Here is a 9,056-nt window from a genome sequence, read left to right as displayed (position 1 = left end):
TCTCAATAAGATCTGAGAAGATATTCATCATGCATCTTTGGAAAGTAGACGGTGTATTACATAAGCCAAAAGGCATCCTTTTGTATGCATACGTTCCAAAGGGACATGTAAAAGTAGTCTGCTTCTGATCTTCAGGAGCTATATGAATTTAAAAATAGTCTGTATAACCATCTAAAAAGCAGTAATGTGATTTACCTGATAGGCGATCAAGCATCTAATCAATAAATGGCAAGGGGTAATGATCCTTGCGAGTAGCTTGGTTGAGACGCCTTTAATCAATGCAAACTCTCAATGAATTCTGCACTCTAGTTATCAGGAGCTCTCCATGCTCATTCTTTACTGTTGTGACTCCAGACTTCTTGGGCACCACTTGTACTGGACTGACCCATTCACTATCTGAGATGGGGTAGATAATGTCTGCTTCAAGTAGCCTGTTCACTTCTTTCTTGACAACTTCTAAGATGGTGGGATTCAGTCTTCTTTAGGGTTGACGGACAGGTCTTGCTCCCTCTTCTAAAAATATTCTGTGCTCACAAACTTGAGGGCTAATGCCTACTATATCCGCCAGGCTCAACCCAATTGCTTTCTTGTGTCTTCTCAGCACACTGAGCAGTTACTCCTCCTGTTGGGAGGTGAGTTCCCTTGCAATGATAACTGGGAGCTTCTGATTATCCCCAAGGTAAGCATACTTAAGGTGGGATGGAAGGGGCTTTAATTCCAATTTCTGCTCATGGCTAGGCACTTGATCATCTGGAATCAGTGATGGTTGTAACGTGTCTTCATCTTGTCCAGGGAGTGTCCCCACGCTTGCATCTTGCTCCATGTGCCTCTCTTCTACTTCCTCCTGGTGAACTGCAGCTACAGTTTCATCAATGATGTCGCACTGGAAGATAGAATGATCTTCAGGGGGATGCTTCATAGCTTCATCCAGATTGAAGCTCACTGCTATGCCATCTATCTCAAAAGAGTAAGTTCCTGAGAAGGCATCCAGCTAGAATTTTGAAGTCTTCAAGAATGGCCTCCCAAGCAGGATGGATGATGGTCTTCCTGAGTCATTAGGGGGTATTTCCAAAATATAGAAGTCAATAGGAAATGTGAGCCCCTTAATGCTCACCAGTACGTCCTCAGCAATTCCAACCACAGAGATAATGCTTTTATCTGCTAAAACAAAACAAGCTGCCGACCTTTTTAAGGGAAGGAGCCTCAAAGCATCATATACAGACAATGGCATTATACTAACACACGCTCCTAAATCATACATACAGTCAAGAAATTTCACACCATCTATAGTAATAGTAACCATGCATGGACCTGGGTCACTACATTTTTCAGGTATATCACCTACCAATGCAGAAATGAAACTACCTAGAGGAATAGTTTCTAAATTCTGTAATTTATCTTTATGCATGCACAAATCCTTTATAAATTTAGCATATTTAGGTACCTGCTGAATGGCATCAAAAAGTGGAATGGTTACCTCAACCTTTTTAAATATTTCTACCATTTTAGGGTCTAGTTCCATCTGCTTTCTGGACTTCCTAGCAAGGTATGGAAATGGGATAGGAATGGTGCCACTTGCAACTTCTGCGTCCCTTGGTGCACCATTCCTTGGCTGAGCTACTTTTTCTTCAACCAAGTCTTGTATTACATCCTCTTCTTCAGCATCCTCTGCCTCCACAACGCCTTCAACTTGTATGTTTTCCTCTGAGCTTGGCTCCTCATGATTCTTCTCTTGTAGTGTGGTTCCGGACCTTAAAGTGATGGCATTGATGCCACCCTTGGGGTTGGGTATAGGTTGAGAAGGAATTGTACTGGAGCTTAAAGGTTGAGTGTTGGAGGTACTCGACGATCCCATCTGAGAGACGAGAGCTTGTATAGCAGAAGTCAGACCAGTAAGTGTGTTTTCCATGGTCGTTTGTCTTTGTGCAAGAGAGTGAAGCAACTCGTCATTAGGGGAGGAAGATGGGTAAGTGATTTGAGGGACCTGCTGTTGGTTGTTTTGAAGCGCTTGGGACTGCCTTGGGTGAGGTACTCTGTAAGGCTGGTTTGATTCTGCTGTCTGTTGTTGTTGTTCCACCTCTGATTTCTATTGTTGTCTCTGCCTCCTCTATTGTAGTTGTCCCTCCAACTTTGGTTGGAATTATCTCTCCATCCCTGGTTGAAATTATCTTGCCAACCTTGATTGTGGTTTCCACCTTGGTTGTAATTGCCACCTTGTTGATTGTATCCTTGATTCGAACGGTCATAGAAATTATGAGTAGCTGCCAAGGTGTTGTCTTCTTGTTGGAGCTGCGGGCACTCATCAGTGTAATGAGTGTAATCAACACATATTCCACATACTCTTTGAGAAACCAACTGTTGACTTTGTTGTGGTGAGGGAGGCTGAGGTTGTTGTTGATTCAGCTGTATCTGCTTCAGTAGGTTGGTCATCTCACATATAGCCTGTGTGAAGGCAGTAGTCTCACTACTAGAGGAAACCTCTGCAACAGTCTTGGCGTGGTTGTTCCTGTGCCTGTGATTCCGAGTGGACTCAGCTAGGTCGCTGATCAGTTGCCACGCTTCATCTGCAGTCTTGTACTTTTCAGAAAACCATTACTTGCACCATCCAACGTAGTCTTATCCCGAGGCTTCATGCCTTGAGTGAAGTATCTGATCAATACCAATCTGTCAATCATGTGATGGGGCATGCGTCCAGAAGATTCTTGAAGAGCTTCCAATACTCATAGAGAGTTTTTGATTCGCCTTGAACAATGTAGGAAATCTCTTTCTTCAATCTATCTGTAACTTCAGCTGGAAAGTATTTTTCCAAGAATTCTCTCCTGAGCGTATCCCAGTTAGTAACGATTGCTTTAGGTTGGGAGTAGTACCACTCCCTCACCTTTCCCTCAAGAGAAAACAGGAAGGCAGTTAGCAGAATAGAAGTTTCATCTGCACCATGACGCCTAACAGTAGAACAGGCTGTCTGAAAATCCCTGAGGTGCTTGATAGGCTCCTGAGCAGGTAAGCCATGAAACTTGGGCATCAAGTCAATTAGTGCAGTCTTCAGTTCAAAATCTGCAGCCAGATTTGGTTGGCGCACTTGATACGGTTGCAGAGTAAAGTCTGGGGCTCCAGCTTTCTGGAGAGTAATCCTCCTGGGTGCTGCCATGTTACCTGCACGTAAATCAACCGAATTAGTAGAAAAGGAGCTTGTTTCTTCCTCAGATGGCACTTCGGATTCGCCCTCAGACGAGACTGGTGAATTGATAATAACCACTTTACCACCCTTAGAGGCTAACCTATGCCGAGCTCGCCTAATAATTGAAAGAGTTCTTTCAATTTCAGGATCAAATGCGGCTAAGCTCGGATCAGGCAACGAACGTGTCATTCAATGAAAGAAACATACAGTTCATGGTAATAAAATAAAATAAAATATGCGAAAATTAAAAATATGTACACTAACTAATAATTTAGCACACAATTGCAACTCCCTAGCAACGGAGCCAAAAATTGATGCGGGCGGAAATTGGCCAATTAAGAAATTAATATAAGAAATAGCGTTGTAAGTACAGTTCTTAACCAGCTAAAATCCGCTTATCAATTTAGAAAGGTTGTCACAAAATTAGAATAAAAATACTGGGAGTATGAATCCCAGGTCGTCTCCCAACGAGTTGACAAAAGGGTGCTATCTTATTAATCAAGAGTTTTCCGAGAATTTTTGAGAGTTGAATAACAGGAAATAAATAATTGTAAATTAACGCAATGAAAATTAAAAGAGATTTATGTATTCGAAATAAAAAGCCTTGACTGGGGGAATGATTAATTGGAAGTTCTGTCCTTGTTGGAATTCTCTCAAGTGTAATATAAAGAGGTTGTTATTTTCACTTAGTTAACCCTTACTAAATAAAGGAAAGTCAAGTGATTGAGCTAACTCTTATTCGCAAATCCTAGTCCTCTTCCTTGGGAAGGTCTAGCGTTAGTAAATAGAGAATTAGCCAACAACTTCCAATTTAACTAATCACTTGAGCATTCCAACTCTAGGGTCTCCATTTAATCAACCCCCAAGTCAAGTTGGGAGTCTGCTCCATTGACATGGAAATTAATTGCACAGAATTAACAAGGAAATAGAAGGAAGACATGATAAACAATAACTACAAATTAATTAAAAATAAAAGTAATCCTTTCCATTAATAAATTCTAAAAACAATCCAATTGTAACTTTGAATAAAAATTAAGGATATGGAAGAGTAAGGGAATAAGAAAACAAACTAGAATAATAACTTCAACGGAGGTAATGACTCTTCTCAATATCCAAAGCAAAAGCATAAACTATAAAACTATCAATGTGTAGAAAACCTAGAGGAAGAGTGATTTCTCCCTAAGATTCCAATCTAAAAACCTAAAAACTATGCTAATGAGAATGTGTGTTGAGTCTCTGCATGTTCCCTGGCTCTAGTCTATGTTTCTGGGCCTAAAATTGGGTCCAAACTCGGCCCAAAATCGCCCCCATCATTTTCTGTAATTTCTGCAGATCGCGCATGTCATGCGTACGCGTCAGTCACGCGTACGCGTTGCTGATCATCTTCGCGTTTCACGCGTGCGCGTCAGGCATGCGCACGCATCTTCGTGCAAAACTCCAATCCACGCGCACGCGTGATCCATGCGTGCGCGTCGATGCTCGCTGGTTATCTCCTTTATTTCTTGTGCTCCTTCCATTTTTGCAAGCTTCCTCTCCATCCTCTAAGCCATTCCTGCCCTATAAGGCCTGAAAACACTGAACACACAGATCACGGCATAGAATGGTATAAAGAAGGATTAAAAATACACAAATTAAAGGCTTAGGAAGCAATTTTTCAGCCATAAAACAAAACTAGGAAGGAATTGTTAAACCATGCAATTTCGTATGAATAAGTGTGCAAAGACTTGATGAAACCACTCAATTGAGCACAAGATAAACCATAAAATATTGGTTTATCAATGCCACTGCCACTTCCACCAACCACAACAACGATAGTTCACCGATCTCATGGAAAACCTTCTCTTGGAGAAGTAAGCAATCATGGATTCCATGGAATACAACTGTCTTGCAAAGGTACGAAAAAGATTTTGGATTAGAAGAAAAGGAGGAAAGCCATTGAAGCTCTCGTGGTTGATAATGAATGAATGGTTATGAAAAAGGTTTTGGATTAGAAGAAAAGGAGAAAAACACCATCGGAGCTCTCTGCCGCCATCATTGAAGCTTTTTTAATTGCCAGATCAACATTTTTCATTCACTATGACGTCATGCTTTCACGTTTGACTGTTTTTGTCAAATTTTAAAATCTTTCAGGGACTTTTTTGTCAACACCAAAATATTTTGGGTACCATTTTGATAGTTTACCCTCTTGAAAAATGTCAAGCTATTTTCGACCTGTCGAGTCCTTAGAACCTCAAAGACGTACAAAGACTTACAAGTCGGTTAGCCGCTTTATCAAGATTTTTGGGAGCTTTCAGTTGAAAAACCAAGGTCGATTTTTAATTTAATGAGGAAATATTTGGATTTTATCTGGACAGAAGAATATGAAACAACATTTCAACATTATAAAAATTTATTATCCTCTCCTCCTGTCTTAGCAAAATCTGAACCTAGAAAGCCCTTATACTTATATTTATTAGTCACTGATGAAACTATGGCTTCAGCCTTAGTTTTGGAAGATGACAGTTAGCGTCAACAACCTGTTTATTTTATTAGTAAGGTCTTTTAAGGATCTGAACTAAAATATTTAAAGTTAAAAAACTTAGATTTTGCTGTATTAACGTTGGCGCACCAGTTACGATAGTATTTTTATAGTTATTTAATAATTGTGCGAACCAACCAACCGAGGCTCATAGAATTATCTCAATTTGATATTCAATACTAATATTGTTCTGCTATTAAGGCTCAAGCGATGGTTAAATTTTTAGCTGAAATGACTCATCCTATTACCGATGTAATGGGATGGAAAGTTTATGTATATGGAGCCTCAAATATTAAAAAGTGAAAGTGTCGGTGTCAACCTAACTACAGCAGAAAACATGGTGATTGAAGCTCCTATAAAATTTGAGTTTTCCATTTCAAAGAATCAAGTTGAGTATGGGGCATTACTTGCGGGACTAGCATTAGCCCGGAAGTTGGCACAACAAAAATCACAGTATTTAGTAATTCAAAAATGTAACCTCCCAGGTTAATAACGAGTATTAAGCTCAGGATCTGTTACCACAACTGTACTTAAAAAATGTACAGGATAAGGTACAACATTTTGATTCCTTTTGTATTAAACATGTACCTAGGAAATAGAACACACGAGCTAATGTGTTATCCAAATTAGCCAGTACTAAACCTAGAAATGAAAATTGAAGCTTAATATAAGAGGTACTTTCAGAACCTTCTGTTAGTATTTGTAGTGTTACGATTTTACATTCTAGCAATGTTAGTACTTGGATGGACCTAATATAAATGTATTTAGAACATGGAATTTTACATGTTGATTCAAAAGAAGCCAAAGAGTTGCGATTAAAGGCATCTAATTACACCATAATAAATGGGTAGTTATATAAAAGAGGGGTGTCACAGCCATTACTCAACACTCTGATCCTATTTGTTTTCTTACTTAATTGTCATTCACAGCCTCTCATTCTCGCGCTACTTTTGTCCGCTTCTCCCTCTGCTCGTGCTGCCATCGTCAGCCTCTCCTTCTACTTGAGCTGTCATCATTTGCCTCTATGTCCTTCATCTTTCCTCTTCTGAGTCTGGATCTGTTTATGCTCTATGTTTGTAATTCCTATGCCGTTGCTTCAAATCTTCCTTCTTCCATTCAATTCCTACTCTACCAGGTTTGCTTCTTTCTTTCACCGTTTCCTTTTTTCATAACAAAAATTCCATATTTGCCTCTTCTTTAAATATTTTTTCATTGTTTTGCCAAGAATCGTCCAGTTTTTAGTTCGCTCCAATTCATCGCTTTTCGAACTATTTTGCGGTCGGCACTAGTTAGAAGACAAGACAATTTTACTCGAGTTGAACCGAGTTAAGCATCGGTTCCCAATCAAACAAGTTCTAATGGATGGTTTGACCAGACAATTCAGTCTGATTTTCAAAACACTGATAAATAGTTGATCACGATTTAGCATGACCTAGAATGATAAATGTTGGTACCCTATAAAGATTTATTAGTGCGAAGAGAAAACAAAATTGTATTGGACTCTCACGATTTAGCATTTCACCTTCCTCTGTCAAGAGAGAAAATCCAGGGAACTACAAGCAGCAAACAATAAAAAGTACTTGTGATGGATGAACTAGATTATTTTTACTGATTACATGGCATTGCTTGTGTTGCTAGATATATCAATAAAAAGGTTAGTTCATAAAATTCTTATTTATTCGGTTGATTTCGTATTCAATTAAAAGTAGGGCTATTTTGAAATAGTTTAAAATGGTAGTGATAGTGTTAGTTAGATTTAATAACATAGATAAGGTTAAATTAAGATATGTGGTATATTATATGAAATTCGAATTTGTATACAATATTGTTATAAGTTTAAAACTTTAGAATAAGTTTGCCTTGATATTGGATAAAAAAAAATCTTATTCCTCCCACAATTAGACTTTATGCATTCAATATGAGCTAATTTTATGAATACTTGGTTAGATAGTTTTATGCTACACTAAGATTAGAAGATGATATCTTGCTAGCTAATGTTAGAAATAAGGAAATTAAGCTCACTTTGGATGAATTCGCTAAGTTGCTAGACTTGCCTACTAATGGATTTGATTTTTATGGGTTTGCAAACCTCAAGATTGGGAAGATTATAATGAAGATGAATTGTTAGCAAGTGTTAGCTTAACTAATTCCTGTAGAAAAGGTTCATCAAATAGGCCAACTATCACTAACATGGTGCTTTAATATAGATTTTTTCATTATCTTATTTCTTAGGTACTCAAATCCAAGGAAGACAAGCCATACTACTTTGTATTTTGATAATTATGTACTTTTTTTATGCTCTTATTAAAAGAAAGAAAATCAATTGGGCTTATTTTGTGAGATCTCATATGTTGCAATGCCGAAGAGATGACAAAGGTCTAGTATATCCCTTGGCAATTATGAGAATTTTGAAGAAATATCGCATAGACTTTGAGCATGAACAAAGAGTCTATAAGATATTTTCATGGCCTATTGGAACTCACACTTTTAGAGAAGGAAAGAAAGATGATAAAGGGAGCTCAAGTACACAACCACCACCTACATCTCCACCAATAATTCAAGAATGCATGGATAATATTGAACAAGTGAGACTTCATCAATTTTCTCTCTATACCACCATGACAAGAAACTATGAAGAGCAAATGAAGGCGTTACAAAAGTAAGGAAGGATGCTTCAAAATCAACAACAATTGGATGTAATGTTTGCTCACTTTGGAATTCACAAGCCACTACCTCAAGAATGAAGACTTGTGGATGAATGATGGTTGTTGGTGAAGCATGGAGAACTTTATATCTTGCACTTTATATCTTTATGTTTATGGACTAATGCCATTAACCTTAGGTTTTTCATTATGCCTTATGATCTTATTTAGTTGAATGCTTAAACTTGGTTATATTTGCTTGTTTATGGTTAAATGTCTATCATGCTTCAATTGCTTATAATTATGCTTATATGTCGAGTAGTATAAGAAATTATTAAATGATTATTTGACTAATGATAGATTAATAAAATGCCAAGATAATATTTTATGAAGCAAGTACTATGTATGTGAACTTATTGTCCTTTCTTTTTGCTACTGCCAAAAGGAAAAAAAATAAGTATGTTTTAAAACTTGTTTGAAATTTGTTTGATTAAAGATTGAAATTTGTTTGATTAAAGATGGTTTTTCAAAAACTTATATATGCTATGTTTCCAAAAAATAAGTTTTAAGGGAACATAAAAGATTTTTGAAATGGGGAACATCTTTTGTTTTTGAAAACGTTATTTTTCAAAACTTCCGCACACAATTGGATTTTACAAACCGAAATGCTTAGTTTTAGGGGGAACTTGTAACACCCTAATATTCAAATCCTTATGCT

At 37.6% G+C, this 9,056-nt stretch overlaps 1 long non-coding RNA gene across 1 annotated transcript; it reads left to right on the top strand.

Moving 5' to 3' along the window:
• On the top strand, nt 6,399–8,612 carry LOC107624354. The gene is made up of 2 exons (XR_001616853.2): nt 6,399–6,831; nt 7,929–8,612. It is a non-coding gene; the product is annotated as an uncharacterized LOC107624354 (long non-coding RNA).

The sequence above is a fragment of the Arachis ipaensis genome, chromosome B10, assembly GCF_000816755.2.
Source record: "Arachis ipaensis cultivar K30076 chromosome B10, Araip1.1, whole genome shotgun sequence".
Taxonomy (NCBI): Eukaryota; Viridiplantae; Streptophyta; class Magnoliopsida; order Fabales; family Fabaceae; genus Arachis; species Arachis ipaensis.
This window is presented reverse-complemented; position numbering and strand designations above follow the sequence as displayed.